The 26,436-nt window shown below is 35.7% G+C and overlaps 1 protein-coding gene across 3 annotated transcripts in view; it reads left to right on the top strand.

Annotated features, from left to right (window-relative positions):
• The first annotated feature begins 10,122 nt into the window (after positions 1 to 10,122).
• Positions 10,123 to 26,436, top strand: part of LOC144363273 (uncharacterized) — an 84,635-nt gene continuing 68,321 nt past the window's right edge. Inside the window, exons 1-2 of one of the 3 annotated variants that reach the window (XM_085495979.1) lie at positions 10,123 to 10,271; positions 11,075 to 11,180. The gene's annotated coding sequence lies outside the window, so the exon portion shown is untranslated. Of the gene's footprint in view, positions 10,272 to 10,375; positions 10,475 to 11,074; positions 11,181 to 26,436 lie in introns of those variants that run through there. The other 2 variants (XM_085495980.1, XM_085495981.1) reach the window with 2 other exon arrangements.

Here is a 26,436-nt window from a genome sequence, read left to right on the forward strand (position 1 = left end):
CTTGTTGGTTTCTATGTCAAATTGTATATTATATTTTCATCTTTCTCCCCTGGAATAAATGTATTAAAAATTATCTTGTGATGATGTTTCTGTATTTTACATCAACAATTCTGCAGCTGTTGACCTTTTGGGGCAACTGACCAATGACCGAATCATTTTGTGAACATAGACCTGTTGGGAAAACTGACAACAGAAATGCCATAGTTCCTCATCATCAAAAAGTTCATGCTCAAAGATTGTAGATGTTAAAAGCTACCAAAATATGCCTTCAGACGTCAGAATGATTTTATATTCAATATGATTAGAAGAATTCCTCTTTATTTTGTATCACTATTAAAAACAGTATGATTTTAGATTTTCTGTAAAAATGGAAAAAGTCGAAAAGTGTGGTATCGCAACTTCCCATTTTTTCTTACACCCTGGGACACACAAGCCTATGGTTGCATGAATGTGAAACTTTGGCTTCGTTTATCGAGTACCAAATCAAACCCTATCACCGAACCCAACCCCTCCCAACCAAAGCGCTAGGCGCAACGTACGACGGAACTCTAGTAACGGTCGGTCAACATGGTGGTGAATCCACCGTCCCTGATGAACACAATCATCTACTGATATCTCTGCACGTGTAACTAATTCTTACCATGGCTATGGCTTGTCTTCCCCATATACATTACATCTCAAATCCTCGACATTTGATGCTGTTATAAGGTCCGAGTCCTGCCACGGACGTTCCAAAACAGCGTTCTTGGCGGCGCGCTAAAATTCTGTTTGAATGATGTCATGAAAGTTGTTATGGAATATTCTATTAGATTACCAAGGGGACGTCGCTCGTGTTCTGTTTTAGCAAAGCGCGCCCTCTGAATCGAAATTGTTTATCTCGTATCCTCGGGGCGGACATCCGGGCATTTTCACCGCCCGGCAACCCTCGCGGTGAAAACAAAGGCCAAAAACTCGCAGAAAACGGTACTTTGGAATGGTTGTTCAGACTCATCTGAACAATGTAACAAAATTATTTCTACGCGTGTAACACATATAAATTTGGCTGTTCAGGATTACTTCAAAGTTGAGTTTGTGTTGTTTTCTCGAATTTTCACCGGCTCGACCGGCGTTCCACAGCAGCGCGCACAGAGCCTATAGAAATGCATGGTACAGTGGCGCGCGTCTTAGCAACGTGGAACGTCTGTGACGTAGCTCCGCCCGAGGATACAATAATACGAGAAAAGCGTGGTATAATTCGTTTTCTCATTTTATGTATACTCACGTTGACACAAACACATTCACTAAACAAATATTTGCCACATAAAAAAATAAATCAACCATTTTTTTCTCGTTTTAATCACGGTTATAATAAAGGCCGATGGTCGTCGCGCCACGCATGCGCAAGATATTGGTCTCACATAAACAAAGATGGCGATTGAACTCTTTCGCAACGAATACAAACCGAGAGATAACCAACCTTTAATAAGCTATTTTTTTTTTTTTTTTTTTTTTTTTTTTTTTGAGTGATTGACAGGTGTGGAAGAAGTCGCCGGCGGTAATTAGTTCAAGTATCACCCAGAACAAAACTTGTACATGTGATTTCATTAGAAAAGCGCATTGGATTTTGGGTAAATCAATGTTTATCAACACAAATGTCGCAAATGCGCGGCGCGGCGACTATATCGGTACAACACACGTTTTGTGTCACAAATCATAAAACTTGAATAAAATAACAGGAATTAGAATTTTTTTTTTGGACCAAGACATTAAAATATATTGTTGTTATTATGTAAACATTAAATTTAGGCAAAATTGTGTTGGGTGTCATGAGACTGAATTTGCAGGCCGGCTGAAATATGCTTATGAAACTAGTATATTGAAATTGTGAGGCATATATTGTGACACGCTCTATCGATGTTTGGTCACATGTTGTCAAGTATGTCTTCGGAAGTCTAAAACATGATAAAAATCAGTGTTTTCAATGTACAAAACGAGACTGTACAATTCTACTAAAGTGGCCAATCCACAAACGATTTCGAAAGGAGATGTAACCGAACGGGTGTTGAGCATTTACCTAAATCAAATCAAATCTTCTCTTTTTACAATTTGCACCATGATATTATAAAAAAAATAGATAAAGATGTTCAAGATGATACAATATCTTGGTTATAAATTATTAAAGTTTAAAGGGTTTAATTATTATTGATTTCACAGCTTAGTGTATTTGTTCTATAGAAGTCGGTGCATTCCAAATACATACGGCAATGAAAAGTGCATGATCACCTATTTCCAAATTTTCTTTAATGGCACATATCTTGTTTTTGCTAATGCACATCTTCTTGTGTATTATAAAAATACACATTATTACCCCTACGCCGAGAGACATTAAGATATGCGCAACGTTGAATTCAACGCATCACAGATTGTGGCGAATTGTATATATTAGCAACATCGTTCAGGGGTAGATTGCCAATAATCGTTTTATTCATTAATTCACGTAAAACTGTAATAAATCAGAACTACAACACAAAATAAACTCACTCTATTCCGGGGTCAGACTAAAATAACTTCGGAAAACTTGCATCGAATATACACAACGAAAACTACGTATACTTTCGCTTTGAAAGCCAGGATCCGGAGATATCGCCTCAAGAGGGCGCTATCACAACATCAATAAATTAGAACGTTCGATCGTTCTTCCTGGTTCTCAAGTAGTTGTTACACAGATAATCAAAAGAATTTGCGACTTCGTACTGGTACAGAGTCCTGAAACACAGCGACGAATCGACAGAGAACACAATGCCGCAAAAATCGCGCCAACCTCAAACCGTCACTGCATCAACGTAGTAATCAGTCCAACTTCCGAAAACTCATTCAGTTGAAATACGCTCAAGTGGGTGAGCTTTTGTGACACTTACAACGCATGCGCAGTTGACTTTCAACGACATATAGCAAGAACAAGAGGGGAATCTCAGAAAGGCTATGCTGACTGAAATACGCTTACTAACAAAAATATTTTCGAGCTGAACGAATCAGCCCGATTCCCGCATTCTACACTTGACTCACAGCAAACCACCCGCCCAATGTTTGTACTGTAAAGGCAGCTATTCACCAAATGATTGTACTGAACACAGTTTCGGGTGAAAAATCAAGACTCAAAATCACCAAACGAGAAGGCTATGTTTTTGAAAAATGTTGGCAAAGTCACGATACTTTGATCCTAAACATTGTTAATATACAATATTCACAATCAGATACTATTCTAAACAAATTTAAAATAAATAAATAGCGACACGCATCTACAACACGAGAATGGACACTTTGTCGCTGAACTATCGGTGAAAGAGTAACCATGACACCATTACCCACTAACTATGATTCTACGATAAAGACTTCCCGTTTTCGACATTGTGAAATTCTTTCGTTTTTTGGGAGAAAAAAAACCCTGAAAAAAATGATTTTGACAAGATAATTCAGAAATTTATATTGAGAATAATTCATAATGAAATGTATTTCCTAATTACCGATTAAACAAGAATATTACAGAAAAAAAAATAATTTGCTATTTTCTCTATATTTTTGGCTTTTATTTGTCTTGAATTATGACTGAAAAAAGCCGAATGAAATTACAAACTGTGCAGTATGTCCAACAACTCATGTATGAACAATAACTTTTAATAAATTTGATTTTACTTGGTAAATATACTGTACTTTTCTGCATAAAAACGAAAGAATTCCACATTATCGACAACGGAAAGTCGTTATCGCAGTGTTGAAAACTGGAGCGCGAGTTTTCATGAGATTAGTGCTAAGAATATGATGTATCAGGTCATGAAATAAAACACTGGATAATCACCATTACGAACAGTAATGCTGTTGGAAGAACAGAGTAATAGACATTGGATGCATACGGTGCATACGGGTGAAAGGGGAGACCCTGAGAAATATGGTTCTGTCCCGTGTAATCGTCCTAGGTGTAATACTTGTCCTTTTATTACAGACTCTAATCGTATATTTGGTCCCAAGGGAGATGTTGAGGTCAAATATCCGTTCAGTTGTATCACTATGAATGTTGTATATTGCATTTCATGTATTAAATGCGGGAAACTTTACATTGGTTCTACAGTTCGTCGACTGGGTGATCGGTTTGCTGAGCATCTACGGCAAACCAGACAGAAAAATCGTTATTATCCGGTTTCACTTCATTTTAATTCTAGTGGACATAATATTACAGATATGTCTATTTCTGGTGTATGTGTTGTCAATGGCAACGAAAATCAGCTCAGGCGTGTCGAGGAGGAAACTATATTCCGCCTTGGAACTAAAGAACCCCATGGTATTAACAAACAGTTCAACCCATTTGTTGAGCTCACTACCTAAGGCGCATTATTTGTTCTATTGTGGAATTTTTTGTGATTCTACTTATAGTTTATGCGCGTTCTTACGTTCCTATGTCCTACCTGTACGTTATTACACTTTCTTCTATGCTATCAATAAAGAGCCATTGCTCGAAACGTCTAGCTATTTTTAATAGTTATTTAGGACTACGATTACCAAATATTATCTTCTATATATCATATTTATCAGTCCGAGCAGCGTTTATTTATTTATAAACTACTATTAAGAGTAATAGACAACTACGCAATTGACAATAGAACAAAAATTAATCACGTTCCCAAATCTGCTACTCTTTCCGCTAACAACCTTTAGAAGAACAAGTGGACTTTTGGGCTGAATACTATAAATTTCCAAATATTAACCCTGGAAGATTTGGCATTTGGCTGTTTTACACATTTTTAAACCCGTTTTAAGCGTAAATTGAAATAATAATCAAATCATTTCACACACATTATTGTTCAATGGGTGTTTAAATGCAGTACTTGCATTTTTATGGATTAACGAATAGATTAACGAAATAATTTGTATTCCATGGTATACAATTTATTATATTTCATTATATTTGTAAACCCTTTAGTATGAAAATGACTATTTTCGTTAATTCTAATCCATAATTGTAATCCGTTCATTGAGTTTTGATCAACAACCTATAAGACTCGTTGCAATTAAGACATGCATACTAGATCATCACTTTAAATTATAATTTTCGCTCGAGATTCTAAAAAAACACAAAAAGAATATAACGCGGGAAATTACAACATCACTTCCGCATTTACGGTAGAAGACTAGTCATAATTTTTGACAAAATTTGCTCATAAATCACATGACAATGTTTATTAGTTTATTATATACAATCACGAAGCTAATTTCTCATTGTACAATGTAATAGCATTATTTTGTGTGTGACAGTTAAGCTTTTTAAGAAACGTTTCTTAATATTTCTTGAAAATTGCTCTTTTTAGAACAATTCCATAGAACACATAGAACCCAGAGTTTTTAAATAATTAAGAACAACAATAAGTATTCCATCATTAACATTATATGATTTTTTCAACCAAGTATGTCAGTAGGCTAGATTTGAGATATATTGCATAATATAGGAACCTATGTAAAAGTGTTATAATAGTGTCAAAATGGCGATTTCCCACTAAAATACAACCATTAATTTCTCCAAAAAAAAAAGGCTGGTGACCCCCAACTTTGTTGAGGTCAATATCCTTATATTGCCTTGGAGTACAGTTTATTGCAAAATGAATAAATTATGTGTATTTTAATTTACAAGTAGGCTTTAAATAAAAACATACCATCGCGCCGTTGGTGGCGATACTCGAATCGTGCCCAATAGCGGTTTACCCACAACTCTGTGCGAATCCCCCTTGATTCTGGCTGCTGGCCATTTTCGATCATGAAATTGTCGGATATCACCAGAAAACTCGCGATTTGTGCAGTTTTGAATAAAACCAAGTTAGCGATTATGAACAATGGTTATTAACATAACATCTGACCCCCTCTGCACTTTTTGTTTCGCATTTTAAGGTAAGAAATCGACATTTGAAAACGACAGGGTGTCGATTTACTAGGTGCCGTGTTTCACAACTTGTTTATTTATATACGTATAGCGGATGATTTTTTTTTGAAAATTAGTATTTATTGATTTTCAGCCCCCAAGTGACTGTGATTGTATGGTACCAAACAAAAAAATCACATATACAACCACCTTTCGCAATTACAAGCCAGCTTCTGGAAGAGGTCGCCAGCCGAATAATTAACCGCATTACGAGAACGCCAGCAACACATTTCAAACGGTAACATGTGGTTTTAGTTAACAGTGACCATGACATTCGAATGAAATGGCCAACGGCAAAGGTGATTATTGATACGGCAAAAGCGGTTTGGCGAGATCTGCAAATCGGGGAAGTCAAACCAACCAATCAACAAAATTTACCCCCTTGAGGTGAATGACATTTGTGGGTGGTAATCTTTCTCAAGGTAAGCCTACAACATATGCCGATACGGATTCCTTCCCTCGTGGGAGTGAAAACCACCTCAAACTAGTTGCTTGAATGAGTGCGAAACCTACAAGACAGAAGTCATAAAACCAACGCAATTGGACAAAGATCTAAAATTTAATAACTCTTGGGATACGGTGTTTTATTCGGGACAATCTGAAATACCTGTGAATATATTTATGATTTCACGATGGACTTGTTATCGATATTGTTCATGTTTGAACTGTACATGCACAATTTGAACAACACAAAAACGAATGCTTGCAACAAGATTGTCGCTTTATCACTAAAAATTGTCATGGAAACCAGAACCCGGAGGGGGGCCAGATACATAGCTGGGTAGGGAAGTGCCCCTGAGTGCTCAAAAGTGTGACCATTTTTATACCTGGATAGTGGCAAAATCTATACCAATAATTTATACCAAAGTACCTCTTCTGTCATCACTGTTCATTCCAAATAAAACAGTTACCTTATTTGCTCTATTGAAAGAGCATCTCCAATAGAAGCACATGTAAGCCAACAGTTGGATTGTATATTGATTTATTAAAATATGTATTTTGACCATGGAAACACCCTGTCACTTGCATAAGAACATATTATTAACACAATGTTGATGCTATTTAGGTTGTTAAATGGGAAACAACAATTCGCTTTCTATCTTGACCAGAAATAATATACCAAATCGGAAAAATATTACCGATATTTATACCTATTTTGACAACAAATATGACCGATACTTATACCTAAAATCCAAAAACGAGGCCCATTTCAGGGGCACGTCCCATTTAGGCAAGTTTTATGTATTGCCCCCCCCCCCGGAACAAAACATGATCCACTCACCATGAACTATAATGTTTATAATAATAGAACAAGACACATGGTTCGCCGTCTTCCCAGTAACATTGTTACGGTTCAACTAAATAATGGTTTTATCGAACGCGTTAATAACTTATCGCACCATCCTGTCAAACGTGGCAGTAAGACAACACCCATTCGTGTCGTTTACGACTGTAGTTGCAGCCCAGCTCTCAATGACTGCCTCGATACCGGACCCCCTTGCTTAAAAGGCAGTGGTCGTCGCGCTGCGTCCTGTTCGATGTGGGACTCATAGCGACATACACAACGCGTGTAATATACATTGTTTGTCTGCATGAAATTCGAACACTCGCTGCGTGACGACCACCGTCCATTAGTCACTTTACCGAAATACTACTGAGATTTAGCGCCAATCATGTTGCATTAACGGACGACATAGAGAAAGCCTTTCTCCAAATCCGCCTCAAGCATAAAGATCGCAAATACACGAACTTTTGTGGCTATCCAATATAAATGATCTTGAAAGTGTCGAGCCCGTTTATTCGCAATGCTACAATGAAAACACTGACACCCTGATATACCCGCAGCAAACAATCTCAAAGACAAAATTTACGTCGATGATGTCATCAATGGATGCGATAAGCCACCACAAGTTGAACTCAACTACAAAGACGCGAATCAGCTGATGGCTACACGTGGTTTCAAACTGCGGTCATGGAGTTCTCCACAAACAAGAAATACGCGACTTGGCTGCATCAGACAACAAAGTGAAATCTACCACACAAGTCGTGTAATGGGAATCTTGTGTGAGATTCCGAAAATGATGTTATTAAATACAGAGAAATTGGCGATCTGTCTACCGGATCATTACGAAGAGGGACATTGTGAGTTACACTTCGAGTTTATTCGACCCCTAATAGCAGGATTACTTTCACCGGTCCATGTGCACGCCAAAATCCTGATCTAAAATCTATAGAAATTAAATCAGCATTTGGACGAACCCATATATGGTACTCCCCAAGTAGATGAAAGACTCTTCAAGGTTCGTGCCATCCAGTATAACAGGGTTGACACTGGTTTTATTTATTCTCATGATCTTCGTTTTCACTTTGTGTCCTACTTGTAGAGAGGTAGTAGTCTATTTTCTTGCCTCTGACAGTGCGTATGGGAAAGCTACATGTTCAAGGTCGTCTAGATCAGTAATATGCTATAATTATTTTATTATTTGCCTTTAAGGAAACATTTGTTGAAATATAAACAGTGACTTTGTTACTATCAGAACTGTGTTCATTTGATATTCATATTATATCAAGGCGAGTTGACAGTGATATAAAGTGTAATCGATAATTTCACTAACTGCATTCCGTGTGTTTTGTCCGACATATTCTTGTACACAAATAGAATTTCGAATATGATCTCAGTTCTAAAGAAACTCCAAGCAAACGGCCATTATAGACGCGAGTCTGTTTAATGTAAATACAACTTACTTGGTTGTCATCGAGTGGATGCGAGAAAGCATGTGAGCAGTATCGTGATCTATACGGGCAGAGGCCAATCATTGAATGGAGTATGCATTTGAATTGTACAACCGCGAATAACCTGGTCTATGTAGTAGCTGCATCTTTATTGGCGTATATTTAGTAATGCAATGATATTTATTTTCATTTCATTTTATACCCTTCTGAACTTTCGACTTCCGAGCTTCTGAAAAGTAAACTCTGGCAAATGATGACCATTTTTGTCAGAAAAATATAAAATCACAAAAATTGAACATGTCATCGACTGTTTCTCAGAAATGCCCTTGCTGATGTTAAGCGTTATAAAATGACTTAAATTTGGTACAAAGTCGATACATGGTAGATTGAATGAGTTCGTCGGTGATTTTTGGATTTCGGTAAAACTTAGCTAACTGGCGGCCATTTGAAAATTAAAAACATGTCATTGACTGTTTCTGATTACCAACAGAAAACAATAAAACAAAAATTGAGGTGATTAACATTTTATTGTTATGCAAATCGTATTCAACACTGATATTTCCTTGAAGAAAAGTTTTAAACTAATGATTGAGGTCAAATATAGTTCAAACCAATTGCTAGCATATATATAACAAAGATATATTGGCCATGTGGCATTGACATCATTATAATATTACATTAAATGAACACATAGTATCAAAGCAGATAATATCTGAAATTACTTGCTTTTACTTTAGCACAATTTCAGAGTGCGCAATTAGATGTGAAACCGAATATTGACTGCGATATTGTTATTTATTAACAATGTGGCTGGATGATAATTTTGAATACCATGAATAGTTTTAGAACTACAGTGAGATAACATATGGTGAGTTTTTTCATAATTTTACAGGAAGACGCCAAATCGTGTAAGAGATCCTACATTCAAAATGACATTGATTTGTGATCAGCGTAACTTCAATATTAGTTGTCAACATTTTGACACTGTAGCATCATGGTGGGTCTGGGTAAAAATAAAATAAAAATCCATATTCAAAATATTTGTTTAGACGAAGCAGGTGAGAAGCAGTGAAGCTAAGCAGCAGAATATGATAGAAACAAGAATATAGTGTCTTATAATCACCATATCATACGTTATTATTGTTGTAACTACTTTAGAATTTTGTTTCTCGTTTTTTGCCCGGCTTTCTTTGTTTTAGGTTTCGGGATAGAAATGACTTCTCATAAGGCCAAAAAACAACAACTTATGTTGCCCTCAAGTCGGAAAATTGAAAATTTGGGTCAGTCGGTCGGATTTTTTTTGTAAACTCGTGAAAACTAAGGGTATCGTAAATAGCCGAGGTATATGAGATATTTCATATTTTTTGGTCGATCGCTGAGGGCGACAAAACAATTTGTTTTGGTCTAATCTCTAGAAGAGCACCTGAAACGCAAAGGCTCATGGTTAGACGCTTGTTTGTGAACAATGACACGCTATGGCCGTCTGACGCATGCGCAGGTGACGACTCCCCCGCTTGAGGATATTCTACAAAATACTGAAAACATAATATCTCGACATTTATCGACGAATTTAAATGTATAGAGATTTGAAAAGGTAAGAATAATGTGTAGGATCAGATTTTTCAATGTATTAATCTGACTTCTAAATTATGCTAATTGTAAACAGTCGAGCCAATTATATATTCCCATTTTTTTCTTAAAGCGTGGTCCGACTCGTAATGGTGGAAATTGCGCGTCTTTAGGTAACTTGAGCTAACTAATCGCAGACGTACGTTTCATACGGATTAAAACAGAGCTGTAAGCAGGAATTTTCATATGACGGTATTTTTGTCTAAATTCCTTCAGGAAATGTGTTTTTATTCCTGTTTTTTTCTGGGCGGTCGACGTGCAAGTAACAAGGGATGTTATTTTTGTTTATGATTGCGTTTTTCAATTTGTTGTTGATTTGTCAGTTATTTGCATTGGCCGAGTACCAGTGTTCGATTTTTGACAGCCCATGCCGGCGTTTTCAGGATGTAGAATCCAAATTGTTGTTTTTTTTTGGTTGTTTTTGTTGCTGTTGTTGTTGTTTAATTTTACTTTAACTTTTAAGCAGTAAAATTGTACACTTCGTGCAATGTAATGAGTCATTTTAGTCTGCTCTGCGTACGTGTCTTTGTAAATAAATGGTTCACCAGACCATATCCGACACGAACCTTACTTTATGTAAGGGTGTATTGTACTTTGTTCGAGTGGTGGCGAATATATAGTATCTGATGGCATTTCTTGCTTCTGTGCCGTTCCAAACAAGGCGTTCCCTCCTACCCTCATTTGAATTGGCATTTCGTACAGTGTGCAAGAACTGATTCATGTAAACAGAACAGCTACTCACTGATAAATTTCACTTTTCTTCATTAGTATACAAAGACGATCGTAAGACGATACTACTAGAAGGCAAAGGTACTGATAAACAAGCATCCCTGACACTGTTAATACAACTTGACAGTGACAAGTGAGTGTGCAGGTAAGAGCGTGAACGTCACTTGCACGCATTCGTGACTGGCGACGACTACTGGTATACAAGAGTATTGTCAATACAATTCTTACTGACACATTTTGCGGAATGTGGGCTCCTGGTCTGTGATTTTCACTATAAAGTGGTGCCTCGTATACCCATATATAAATAGTACAAGTGACTTCGTGGGAGGTGGGGGGGGATAAGCTTTGCATATTTTATTAGGTGTATATTTTCGATTGCCACCCTCAGTTCGGCGACAACAATTCATGTGAATCGATGTCGTAATCAACAGTCAAGCCAGCTTGAATTGAAATGCTTATCGGAATTGAAGTCCCGTAATATAAATATAAGGGGAGTGACAGTGCAATGAACAAGAAGGCATGTAGCTTCACCTGACTTCCATCATCTACAGGGGGGGCACAGGGGGAGGTAGCTGGTACAGGTTACAGGAAATAAAAAAAAGGCATTTTACGTTTTTACAGGAAATAAAATGAAAGTTCAGTTTACAGTAAAAAATAGATTTTTACACTTTACAGATAAAGCGAATTCCTAATTACATTTTACATTTTTATAATATTTGATAATTTGTATTTAAGAATCAAAATAGAAAATGCGTACGAATTACGACATTCAATGAGGAAAATGCTTTATACGCTTACAAATAATCTTTGTACAAATTTGGGACAAATATCTGATTACATTTTACACCTTGTCCATATCTACGAAAATAAAAATAATAGAGTACAGCTTACGAGAATACCCCTTGCCGACCCTCTGGACACCTACGTCCGTCCAAATCTGTACTAGACTGGCCCAGCCGTAGAAATTTTATAAGTCTTTCCTAAATCTTGGTCCGATGCCAAATTACCAAGCAACTGATTAGCATATTTATTACCTCAAAACATGGCGACATAGCAGGCGTGACAGAACAGACGAGTCGTGGAAATTTAAAGAGCTCCACCATAGTTAGTCGCGATTGATGAAATGCATTCTTTCGTAGTGAAATACACCTTTGGAACCAATGACACTGTAAACTGAATGAATTTAACAATTATTTGCCTAACAGGGCTTCATTCATTTGAAGACGCGGCACCACGCATGCGCGAGATTTGTGTCTCATATAAACAAAGATGGCGATTTCGACTCTTGAGCGCTCCAACGAGTACAAACTATAGGAGCTTTAATTAGATAGTTTTTTGATGATTGAAAGGTGTCGAAGGAGTCGCCGGCAGTAATTAGTGCAAGTGGAGCCCAGGGAAAAACTTGTATTGGATTGTAGAAAAATCAATGTTTTTTTTTTTTTTTTTTTTTTTTTAAAAATAAAATTTTATTTTCTAATAATGTTCACATAACAGTAAAAACGTCACAGACACGACATACAAAACATTACAAAAAAATTTAGTACAGGGGATGATCATTTCAACAACGATGCCAACGCACCCCATTTTAAAACGTACTTTGTTTCGTTCAAGACATTTTTTTCAATAGATTTCTTTTCTTTGACAATCTTTATAAAATAATCAAAAGAAGGCGTTACATTTGTAAAGCGGCAGATATATAAAACATATTTACCTATTAAAATAAGATGGTTTAATAGTATACATTTTTGGGGAAATCCAAAGAGAATACGTTCACAACTTAGAACTATATCATCACTTCCTGGTATAGCCCCCCCCCCCCCCAATAGTTTTGAAATAATTTCCAAAACGAAATTGTGGTTGTACATTCCCAGAAGAGATGTTCAATTGTTTCTTTTTGTTTACAATATTTACAACAATTGTCCAATCGGATTTTATTTTGGAAAAGATAATTGTTGGTTGCCAAAATTCGATGCAATATTTTGAACTGAAAAATGCGCAGTTTTTCTTCCATTGTGGTAACGTACGCCAATTTCCAGATACATCTCCAATCAATTGTATCACTCACATATACAGTTGCTTCATATTTAGACATGGATGTAGGCGTTTCAAAACGTTTTTTCAACTATTAACTTATAAAAATCTCTTGTTTTACCACCAACAACTGTATCATTTATTTTTTTAGTTAAATTCGCATTGATATTTCCAGCAACTAATTTGGACTTCCAATAAACTGGAATTGCGTGCAGAATACCATTAAAAGTTACAAAATCTGTCTTAATTGTGTTTTTCTCTATAAATTGTTCATATGACATAAAAGTACCATCTGTATTTAATAAATGTTGTATGCACTTTACCCCATTATTTAGCCAGTGTAAATAACACACTGTTTTTCCACCAATTAAAATGTATCTATTATTCCACAGTATTTCTGATTTGACCTCATTTGAATTAATGGGTGGGCCATGACAGAATAGTTCATACCAAAAACTTAAAATGTCAGAATAAAAAGCTGGTAAAGAAAAATGCATTTTGTCAGGATCATAATTACAGTTCAATAACAATTTCAAGCCCCCATATCTACTAAAATAGCTCCTTGGAATAACTCCCCATGATGCATTTGTTTCCATTATCCTTATAGCCCAAGCTAATTTGAATGCTTTGTTTAACAACTCCAAATCAGTCATGCGCAAACCACCATAATCAATATCCCCAATTAAAGTGTTGTTTTTATATGGTGTCTTTTCCCGTTCCACAGAAAATCAAATAACCTAGCCCGGGCTTCGGACACATATTTTGGCGGAATAGAAATGGAGTTCATTACAAAGAGCAGATTAGTAGCCCCAAAAACCTTTGCAAGTGTAACTCTCCCACCAATAGTCAAGTCACGTGACTTCCATATGCCAAGTTTTATATTTATTTTTTCAATTTTTTGGTGGAAGTTAAGCTCTAAATTTTTCTTAACATCGTGACCTATATAAATTCCCAAGTAACGGATTGGTTTTTGGGTGGGGGCTATTACATCTATCTTTTGCCAATTATGTTTAAGTTTACCCAACACAAGTAGTTCTGTTTTACCCATATTGATTTCTAGACCAGAAAAATTATGAAACTGTTTTAGAATGGATAGAGCAGTACGAACATAATTTTGGTTTCTCATGCAAAGGGTTGTATCATCTGCAAAGCCAGATATTTTTTGTTCATGCTCATATGGCAACATAATACCATCTATTTGGTCACATGATCGAATGACAATAACCAACAACTCTATGGCAATTACAAAGAGAGCTGTGGACAACGGACAGCCCTGTCGGATGCCCCGATATAACTTGAACCAACCTGATGAATGCCCATTATTAAGTACACAGCTTTCAATGTTGTTATAAAATACAGAAACTCATTTCTTAAAAGAATCACCCAAATTGAACAAGTCAAGAGCTTTATGTAAGAAATCCCATTCTAGGGTATCAAAAGCTTTTGTAAAGTCAACAAACAAAAGTGCTCCCGGTTGACCACTATTTTCACAGTAATCAATAATATCTGTAATAAGTCTGATATTGTCAACAATTTTTTCTACCTGGTATAAAAGCAGACTGGTTTTCATGAATAATGGATGGTAAAATATTTTCAAGCCGTTTAGCCATGCATCTACTTGCAATTTTGTAATCTGCAATGAGCAGCGATACTGGTCTCCAATTATGCAAATCAGTCAATGCTTTATCAGGTTTTGGCAATAAAGTTATAACTGCTTGTTTTTGTGTGGTAGATATGACACCATGATTGAAACTGTAATTTAGTGAGGCCACCAATGCATCCCCAATTTTTTCCCAGAAAAATAAATAAAATTCAGGGGGTAGCCCGTCACTGCCAGGTGATTTATTTTTTGGGGATTTGTTTAAGGCAGAAAATACTTCCTCTTTAGTCAGAATACCTTCACATTTGTTTATTTTTTGTGGGTCAACATGTGGGATATTATTATTATTAAAGAACCCATATTTATCATTTGAATTCAAATTTACAGAGGTCGATGCATACAACGCAGTATAATAATTTCTGATTTGCATAAGAATGTCCCGTTCACCAGTAATTTCGTTATGATCGACCATCAATTTGGTTATAGTTTTCTTTTTAAAATTACGTTTTTCTAAGTTCAAAAAATATTTGGTAGATTTTTCACCCTCCTGATACCATTGTATGCGTGAACGGATAGCAGAGCCCTGAATCTTGTAATCAATAATGCTATCAAGTTCTTTTTTTAAAGCTTCATACTGCATCAAAACATCCTTATCCAAATTGTCATCGATTTCTTCTTCTAAATTATACAACTCTTTTTCCAATTCAATTTCTCTATCCCTTCTTTTTTTTGCTTGTCGCTTTGAGAATTCAACAGTAGCCTGACGAATCTTGTACTTCGAGAATTCAAAACGAGTTTGGTGGTCAAGGTATAAAGTATCACGCAGAATATCGTCAATGGTTTTATTAATACTTTCCGTATAAGTATTGTCCTCTAACAGGCTACAGTTGAATTTCCAAAAACCAGGGCCTCTACGGGAACCACCTCCAACAGAAATCGAAATCACAATTGCATCATGGTCTGATTTTGTACAAGGACGAATATCACAAAGTTTTACCTGATTATTCAGATGTTTAGAAATCAAAAAGTAACCCAAACGCGTTGCAGCATTTCCCCTTCTCCATGTAAACCTATATGTATTAGGATTGAGTTCTCTATAAATATCAATAAGATTATAACATTTCATAAAAGATAACATTTCCTTTCTGAAAGTTGATCTTGGATCAATATTTTCACCTCGTTTATCCATTACTGGATTTATTGGTATATTAAAATCACCTCCCATAATCAATATACTGTAAGGAAAATTACAATTAATTGATGTCTTAACAACTTTTAAAAAACGAATCTGTTCTTCTTCTCTATTCGGGACATATATATTTGCAATCACTGCCTTAAAGCTATCAATATCTATTTCCAGAAAAATAAATCTACCAGATGCATCTTTGACAATTTTAGAGTGTTTTATATTTGTATTTTTGTGTAATAAAATTGCTGTCCCACAGCTTGCCCGAGTTCCATGCGAAAAGAAAATGTCCCCTCCCCAGTCAACCTTCCATTTGTGTTCATCCTCTGAACTACTGTGGATTTCTTGCAGTAAAATTATATCAGCTTTCTGCCTCCTACAAAAATGAAAAATAGCCTTACGCTTCTGTGCATCTCTTAATCCCCTTACATTTAAACTAATAACATTTAATGAATACATGTACTACAAACACAAAACGTATAAAACACGCAAAATCAATGTTTATCAACACAAATGTCGCATGTGCGCGGCGCGACGACAACCGCCCTTTAAGTTATAAAAGCGCTCCGTCAAAATAGGGCGCACAGAGATAAGTGCATTGGTTTATTTATAACGAGTAAAAAGTACATTGGCATGTGAGACATGCGTATTTCGCTTGGTGTGCAGTGACCTAAAGAACGTGCCAGTCAGTGTGCCCTCGAAGCCGTGCCACTGACACACCAAGATAGACCGACTTTTCCGGAAGTCGAAGATACGGCGTTTTGCATGCGCGCGCATGCCGTTTCAGGGTGCAACCAATCGTCACAAAAATAAAATTCCATTCTATTGACTATCAACTAACTAACGTGTTAGTATTCTCCGCTATGACAAGGCAGTACCATTTTTGCACCCCACTCTCGCTACTTCCGGAAAATTCTATTTACTGTGCCGCAAATAGACGTGCTTATTCATTTCGAATCATTGTGTGAAAAAAAAACAAGAAAATCAGGAGCAACAACATTTTGTTTGTGCTCCAAGTCACTTATACAGTCACAAACAATTATATATTTTTCTTGAAGACCGACCTGTCTATCTGTCGACAAGCTGACACAACTTAATTTTGGGGATTCTATTTTGACTTCGGATTGCTACAGTTCTGAAAGATGGCACACTGTCAATAACTAACATAACTAATCTGGATGGAGTGCAATGTTTAGACTGAATGGTATCTGGGAATCATGATATCTGGCACCGGCTAAATCCTTTTAAAATCGTTACACAGGATTACAGATTTTGCATAAAAGTAATTTCAGGGGTATGCTGTCTCGTGTATTTTATTCTTTAAATCAAACAAAAATACTGATATTACCAAAGTTTTAGAAATTCGGCCCTTTTTTATTTGGTTTAAAACATGGCCGGAACCTACTGCGAATGTTTAATAGCACAGAATTTAGTTATAGGCAAACGTAAGCTTTATCGTGTGGGGGATAGGACTCATAGACCATCTTCAGTTTGAACTCAGAGACACCTAGAGAGGACATTAATGGGAGATTTTTTTTTTTTTTTTTTTTTTTTTAATGTTATCACTGTTGTCTCTCCTGACTTTTTTCGTAAGTGCAAGTGCTGACACATAGTGCATTTTGCCACAGAAGTCATATTCATGTTTGGTACTACATGACAGGGCTGTGTGGCCATCTCTTTATCAAATGGCAATTTGAATGCGCTATCCTGGCGTCAACCGGGCTCGGTCGAACACAAACACCTGCGGACCCCAAAATCGCATTCGTTAGTGAATGACTCTTGGCCAGTGGAATTTATTGGCCTTCTCATTGAGTCTGTGGCACACTCATCCAGGGTAGGGGTCGACCCTTTTGATGTTCAGCCTAAGGTAGAATTTGAAATTGGTTCTACCGATCATGAGTCTGATGCGACAACCACTATGCTACAAGTGACCGGTCTTGTGAGACTGTTTGTACGACTTCATATCATGTGGAGGTAAAAACGGATGATCGCCCAGTTTCGAGTGGGTTTGGGAAAATAAACCAAAGTGTCAATTTACGTAATTTCGCCGCCCAAATAATATATGATTGAACCCTAACCTATCATGTATTGTAGAATACTTTATTTTAGCTATAATTAATTTTCGCTTAAAGGACTTTTTGGGTGTTTTGTATGGAATTTATTTTCACTGATTTTTGATGAGTTGAATGTAAAATATAGGGAAAAAGGGATATTCACTGGATTTTATTTTCACTGAATCATTCCGAAAATTAATTCCAAGCGAACATAAAGTATTCTACAGGGTATTACATCAAATGAAAGATATTTTGCAGTGGAATTCAAATTTTGTTAGTACTCAAAATAGAAATTATGTCATTTATTTACGGTGTGCCCAACCTTGTAGTGTTATATAGCGAACACAAATCTGATTATATTATCAAAATATGAATAGTAACAGTCTGCAGTCCTCGCACTGCATCCTGATCGACGTGGAACACATAGCGACGTATGCGACGTGTAATATACATTGTTTGTTCACGTAAAAGGTGCGCCGCGTGACGACTTTGTAGCGTTTTAATATATGCCAACATCATATGTACATATCGTGTTACTGGGCGCCACAATTTTCAATACTATTAACCCAATAGTGTATAAATTTAGGATATGTATTTGCGGTCCTATGGGCAATGCTTTTTGACAGTTGACAGTATTGGTGTTATTGTTCGTTATCAAAATATGCATATTGAAAAACTAAATGTTGACTTTTTTTTTCTTTGACCTTTGGCCCCATGAAATCCGAGAATACACCTAAAATATTTGTATAACACATGCATACTTATATATCTGCCCAAACACTTAATTACAATTTTTAAATGTGTTTTATTAAGATCACAGATTTTATAAATTTACAAATCAGAATGAATACAAAACACGATAATTGGCTTAAACATTCGATCTCATCAAATGTTTTAGAATTTGACAATGAGGTCACCAATGATGAAACGCTGAAAAAGTTTTACATGGTTTTAAAAAACAAAAGTTGGGTTCGAGGCAGATTTTGAGAATAGGGTCATGGGTCCCCTTTGACATCACGATTATTGTGCAGAATAGTTGGCAACATTCCCTGAATGCCTTTAAAAGTTAGATGGTTTAGGGAGATGGTTTTAAGTCGGATAAAGTCCTCCCTTTTAGTTAGGACCTTATATTCTAGTACTTGGGTTTCATCTTATATCCAAATTTTCGAAGACACACCTAAATCAATTTGTGCAGAACAGATTCAATAAAACTCTAATTTTCGGTATTTTACGGGGTATATGCATTCTGTCATATAAGGAAATGCGAATTCCAAATATGGAATGATGATGATTTGTAGAAAACATGTCACTGACCTTTGTAAGCATTCCCACTTTATATGATCTGTAAAAAACCTATCACTGACCTTTGTAAGCATTCCCACTTTGTATGATCTGTAGAAAAATGTCACTGACCTTTGTAAGCATTCCCACTTTGTATGATCTGTAGAAAACATGTCACTGACCTTTGTAAGCATTCCCACTTTGTATGATCTGTAGAAAACCTATCACTGACCTTTGTAAGCATTCCCACTTTGTATGATCTGTAGAAAAATGTCACTGACCTTTGTAAGCATTCACACTTTGTATGATCTGTAGAAAACCTATCACTGACCTTTGTAAGCATTCCCACTTTGTATGATCTGTAGAAAAATGTCACTGACCTTTGTAAGCATTCCCAATTAGTATGATTTGTAGAAAACATGTCACTGACCTTTGTAAGCATTCCCTATTAGTATGTTCTGTAGAAAACCTATCACTGACCTTTGTAAGCATTCCCAATTTGTATGATCTGTAGAAAACATGTCACTGGACCCTGTAAGCATTCCCACTTAGTATGATCTGTAGAAAACATGTCACTGGACCCTGTGAACATTCCCACTTTGTATGATCTGTAGAAAACATGTCACTGACCTCTGTAAGCATTCCCGCTTTGTATGATCTGTAGAAAACCTATTCCTGACCTTTTCAAGCATTTCCACTTTGTATGATCTGTAGAAAACATGTCACTGGACCCTGTGAACATTCCTACTTTGTATGATCTGTAGAAAACATATCCCTGACCTTTGTAAGCATTCCCAATTTGTATGATCTGTAGAAAACATGTCACTGACCTTTGTAAGCATTACCAATTAGTATGATCTGTAGAAAACCTATCCCTGACCTTTGTAAGCATTCCCAATTTGTATGATCTGTAGAAAACCTATCCCTGACCTTTGTAAGCATTCCCAATTTGTATGATCTGTAGAAAACCTATCACTGACCTTTGTAAGCATTCCCAATTAGTATGTTCTGTAGAAAACCTATCCCTGACCTTTGTAAGCATTCCCAATTTGTATGATCTGTAGAAAACATGTCACTGGACCCTGTAAGCATTCCCACTTAGTATGATCTGTAGAAAACATGTCACTGGACCCTGTGAACATTCCCACTTTGTATGATCTGTGGAAAACATATCCCTGACCTTTGTAAGCATTCCCAATTTGTATGATCTGTAGAAAACGTGTCACTGACCTTTGTAAGCATTACCAATTAGTATGATCTGTAGAAAACCTATCCCTGACCTCTGTAAGCATTCCCGCTTTGTATGATCTGTAGAAAACCTATTCCTGACCTTTTCAAGCATTTCCACTTTGTATGATCTGTAGAAAACATGTCACTGGACCCTGTGAACATTCCCACTTTGTATGATCTGTAGAAAACATATCCCTGACCTTTGTAAGCATTCCCAATTTGTATGATCTGTAGAAAACGTGTCACTGACCTTTGTAAGCATTACCAATTAGTATGATCTGTAGAAAACCTATCCCTGACCTTTGTAAGCATTCCCAATTTGTATGATCTGTAGAAAACCTATCCCTGACCTTTGTAAGCATTCCCAATTTGTATGATCTGTAGAAAACCTATCACTGACCTTTGTAAGCATTCCCAATTAGTATGTTCTGTAGAAAGCCTATCCCTGACCTTTGTAAGCATTCCCAATTTGTATGATCTGTAGAAAACATGTCACTGGACCCTGTAAGCATTCCCACTTAGTATGATCTGTAGAAAACATGTCACTGGACCCTGTGAACATTCCCACTTTGTATGATCTGTAGAAAACCTATCCCTGACCTTTGTAAGCATTCCCACTTTGTATGATCTGTAGAAAACCTATCCCTGACCTTTGTAAGCATTCCCACTTTGTATAATCTGTAGAAAACCTATCACTGACCTTTGTAAGCATTTCCACTTTGTATGATCTGTAGAAAACATGTCACTGGACCCTGTAAACATTCCCACTTAGTATGATCTGTAGAAAACATGTCACTGACCTCTGTAAGCATTCCCGCTTTGTATGATCTGTAGAAAACCTATTCCTGACCTTTTCAAGCATTTCCACTTTGTATGATCTGTAGAAAACATGTCACTGGACCCTGTAAACATTCCCACTTTGTATGATCTGTAGAAAACATATCCCTGACCTTTGTAAGCATTCCCAATTTGTATGATCTGTAGAAAACATGTCACTGACCTTTGTAAGCATTACCAATTAGTATGATCTGTAGAAAACCTATCCCTGACCTTTGTAAGCATTCCCAATTTGTATGATCTGTAGAAAACCTATCCCTGACCTTTGTAAGCATTCCCAATTTGTATGATCTGTAGAAAACCTATCCCTGACCTTTGTAAGCATTCCCAATTTGTATGATCTGTAGAAAACCTATCACTGACCTTTGTAAGCATTCCCAATTAGTATGATCTGTAGAAAACATATCCCTGACCTTTGTAAGCATTCCCAATTTGTATGATCTGTAGAAAACATGTCACTGGACCCTGTGAACATTCCCACTTTGTATGATCTGTAGAAAACCTATCCCTGACCTTTGTAAGCATTCCCACTTTGTATGATCTGTAGAAAACCTATCCCTGACCTTTGTAAGCATTCACACTTTGTATGATCTGTATTTAACCTATCACTGACCTTTGTAAGCATTCACACTTTGTATAATCTGTAGAAAACATGTCACTGGACCCTGTAAACATTCCCACTTAGTATGATTTGTAGAAAACATGTCACTGGACCCTGTAAGCATTCGCACTTTGTATGATCTACAGGAAACATATCACTGATTCCTATAGGCTCCATAAGCCTTTGGATGTTGTGCAGTTCATGAGAAATCTTAGCTTAGAAATTTTATGGCCAAACGATGTGTCTTTATTTTATGGAACTCTTTAATCACGTGGTCAATTTTACTAATGAAGCACTTGCAAGGAACAAATTGTGAAAATATTTTTTTTTCTGTTTTGGAATAAACATTTGTATGACAATTCTTGGTTACAAATACCCCAGGAAAGTGTTCTAGGTTCTTTGTGAAATTAGGTGTTCGTATTTAAGGGATTTTACCACACAAAAATGCCGAATTCGGCCGAATTTTGTTATCGGTTGGCTTAATATTTTTGTGAAAGATTGGTATTTTTGTTCTGAGTTGTAGGGATCTGAAAAACACGTTTCACAACTTGTCTCTTATTTAGTTTTATGCCGCATTCATGATGGCGGCCCCCACATAGTAAATATCGCATTTATTTTATTATCACGTGTGCGCCAGCTGACTGTGCTTACATGCCATACCATCACAAACCCCGCATAAACCATATCTACCGACGTAGTTTTGACCGGTTTTCATCTTTCTCAGACGACAGCTTGTCTGCCCTCCTAGCGTCTGCTTCCCTCAAAGTTCGAAGGGCGTATTAGTCAACTTATTTTGCGGTTGTTGTAGTGAAGTCACACATCGTGGGAAGTTGCGGTGCTGGAAATTGGCTCTTCGTCTCTTTTGAAGAGATTCAGGTTTTTGTTCGGTGACCTGTTTTGGGTCAAGCGTCTAACTTAAGATAAGTGAGTATCGATCACGTATCAACTTTTGTGTTATCAAAGTATGACAACTGCCTTAGACCACTGTCCGGTTAACTTAATTCAAACACGCATTCTAATATATTGCTTATTCACGGCCCTCATCTCAACCACAGTCATGTGTCTCAACAAAAGATCTCGGCGGTGGTTATTAGTTGGGATTAATTAAACGAGTATTTCTTATACTCCAAAGATCAGTAACGTTTTTACGCCAATCGTCATAAACAAACTATTAAATTAGAATAAAAAGCCCAAATAATCTTACTTTAAAACAAAAGATCAATGATTACCAAAACAATAGATTTGTAGTGTCAAACAAAGTAAGAGTATTTTAACATTTTCCGATCTACTAAATTCAAGTACAAGTTTATGACATATGATAATATACGAATAAACACGAAACAAGGTTAAAGTTAAAACGATAAGAAGATTGCTGTATTGTCAATGACACTGCTTGTCTCAAACACGATGTCCCACTTGTTGATAACTCGTCTGGTTTTTGTTCCTTGAACACAAGCGTATTTATTTCGGTTCACTTCAAACACATTCCGAGTCGAATTTATACTGTAACAAAGACGGTTTGTGGGTCGCATTTCCGGATAGAGTGGTTTGGCTGATCTAAGTTGTTTTATTAACCCGATCTTTTTTTCCAGGCGCCACAACTGTGTTGTAATTTTACATTTGTTTATTGCAACAAATAATTGTGTTGACTTTTTGAAGCATTTATTTCGAGATTTGTATGAGAGAAAGCTCGACTGCACAGCTTGTAAAAGGAACACGCCTCTCAAAATATATATACATATATTTATATGCCTAAAAGTGTCGATCGGCAATTAGCATAAATCCAAGATGGCCGTCAATGCGCTACTGAGTATATCATTCTGGTCAACCCCCCACTAAATTAATAGAATTATTGATAGCATAAATTACTACTATAGTAAAGAACAGTAACAATTTCAACACAGCTTTTGTTATGGTTAGATAGCTTTTTCTTGCATTCATGGTTTCTTTTGAGAATTACTTTATTAGAATTAACTTATTCAAGCACGTGGACAGTAAAGTACAAGTAATTTGTATCTAATTTGTAATACGTCCCAGAGCGGAAATGCAGTAAGATAGGGGGTTATGCTCGGTGTGTACCATGTGATGCTGTAGTAAGCCAGCATAGTGAAATGACAGCAATGCTAGCAGACACTAAGCACCGAGTAGATATATATGTTAATAAATAAATGTTAGGTTATAATTAAATAATATATACAGGTCGCACAATGAATTTTAAAAAAAAGTGTTGCTTATAAATGGTTAAGATTTAGTGACTGGCTAATTTGAAAGTGTTACTTGAAAATTAGTTCAAATATTTGTTTCTAGTGAGTGCAAAATCCAATGGCTTATCGAATAATTTGGAATTAGGACAACTCCAAATTATTCAACTAAAATGATTGAGGGAAATTTTTGAAGACATGGAGACACTCTGAAATCATATTAATTTGTTATATTCACCAACAACTAATGGTGACATAAATGCAAATTATTGAACTAAAACTATTGAGGGACACTTATGAAAACATGGGAACACTTTTGAAGTCATATTAATTTGTTATATTCACAAACAAATAATGGTGACATAAATGCAAATTATTAAATTAAAACTATTAAGGGACACGTTTGAAGACATGGGGACACGTTTGAAGTCATGTTAATTTGTTATATTCATGAACAACTAATGGTGACATAAATGCAAATTATTAAATTAAAACTATTAAGGGACACTTTTGAAGACATGAGGACACTTTTGAAGTCATATTAATTTGTTATATTCATGAACAACTAATGGTGACATAAATGCAAATTATTAAATTAAAACTATTAAGGGACACTTTTGAAGACATGGGAACACTTTTGAAGTCATGTTAATGTTGTTCTATTTAAGAACAACTAATGGCGACATAGATGCAAATTACATATGTATTAAATTAAAACTATTAAGGGACACTTTTGAAGACATGACGACACTTTTGAAGTCATATTAATTTGTTATATTCACAAACAAATAATGGTGACATAAATGCAAATTATTGAACTAAAACTATTGAGGGACACTTATGAAAACATGGGAACACTTTTGAAGTCATATTAATTTGTTATATTCACAAACAAATAATGGTGACATAAATGCAAATTATTGAACTAAAACTATTGAGGGACACTTATGAAAACATGGGAACACTTTTGAAGTCATATTAATTTGTTATATTCACAAACAAATAATGGTGACATAAATGCAAATTATTAAATTAAAACTATTAAGGGACACGTTTGAAGACATGGGGACACGTTTGAAGTCATGTTAATTTGTTATATTCATGAACAACTAATGGTGACATAAATGCAAATTATTAAATTAAAACTATTAAGGGACACTTTTGAAGACATGGGGACACTTTTGAAGTCATGTTAATTTTGTTCTATTTAAGAACAACTAATGGCGACATAGATGCAAATTACATTTGTATTAAATTAAAACTATTAAGGGACACTTTTGAAGACATGGGAACACTTTTGAAGACATGTTAATTTGTTATATTCATGAACAACTAATGGTGACATAAATGCAAATTATTAAAATAAAACTATTAAGGGACACTTGATGACATGGGGACACTTTTGAAGTCATGTTAATTTTGTTCTATTTAAGAACAACTATTGGCGACATAGATGCAAATTATTAAATTAAAACTATTAAGGAACACTTTTGAAGACATGGGGACACTTTTGAAGTCATGCTAATTTTGTTCTATTTAAGAACAACTAATGGCGACATAGATGCAAATTATTAAATTAAAACTATTAAGGGACACTTTTGAAGACATGGGGACACTTTTGAAGTCATGTTAATTTTGTTCTATTTAAGAACAACTATTGGCGACATAGATGCAAATTATTAAATTAAAACTATTAAGGAACACTTTTGAAGACATGGGGACACTTTTGAAGTCATGCTAATTTTGTTCTATTTAAGAACAACTAATGGCGACATAGATGCAAATTATTAAATTAAAACTATTAAGGGACACTTTTGAAGACATGGGGACACTTTTGAAGTCATATTAATTTGTTATATTCATGAACAATTAATGGTGACATCAATGCAAATTATTAAATTAAAACAAATTATTAAATTATTAAATTAAAACTTTTGAAGACATGGGGACACTTTTGAAGACATGTTAATTTGTTATATTCATGAACAGCTAATGGTGACATAAATGCAAATTATTAAAATAAAACTATTAAGGGACACTTGATGACATGGGGACACTTTTGAAATCATGTTAATTTTGTTCTATTTAAGAACAACTAATGGCGACATAGATGCAAATTATTAAATTAAAACTATTAAGGGACACTTTTGATGACATGAGGACACTTTTGAAGTCATATTAATTTGTTATATTCATGAACAACTAATGGTGACATAAATGCAAATTATTAAATTAAAACTATTAAGGAACACGTTTGAAGACATGGGGACACGTTTGAAGTCATGTTAATTTTGTTCTATTTAAGAACAACTAATTGCGACATAGATGCAAATTATTAAATTAAAACTATTAAGGGACACTTTTGAAGACATGAGGACAC

The sequence above is a fragment of the Saccoglossus kowalevskii genome, chromosome 22, assembly GCF_978046115.1.
Source record: "Saccoglossus kowalevskii chromosome 22, keSacKowa6.1, whole genome shotgun sequence".
NCBI classification, from domain to species: Eukaryota; Metazoa; Hemichordata; class Enteropneusta; family Harrimaniidae; genus Saccoglossus; species Saccoglossus kowalevskii.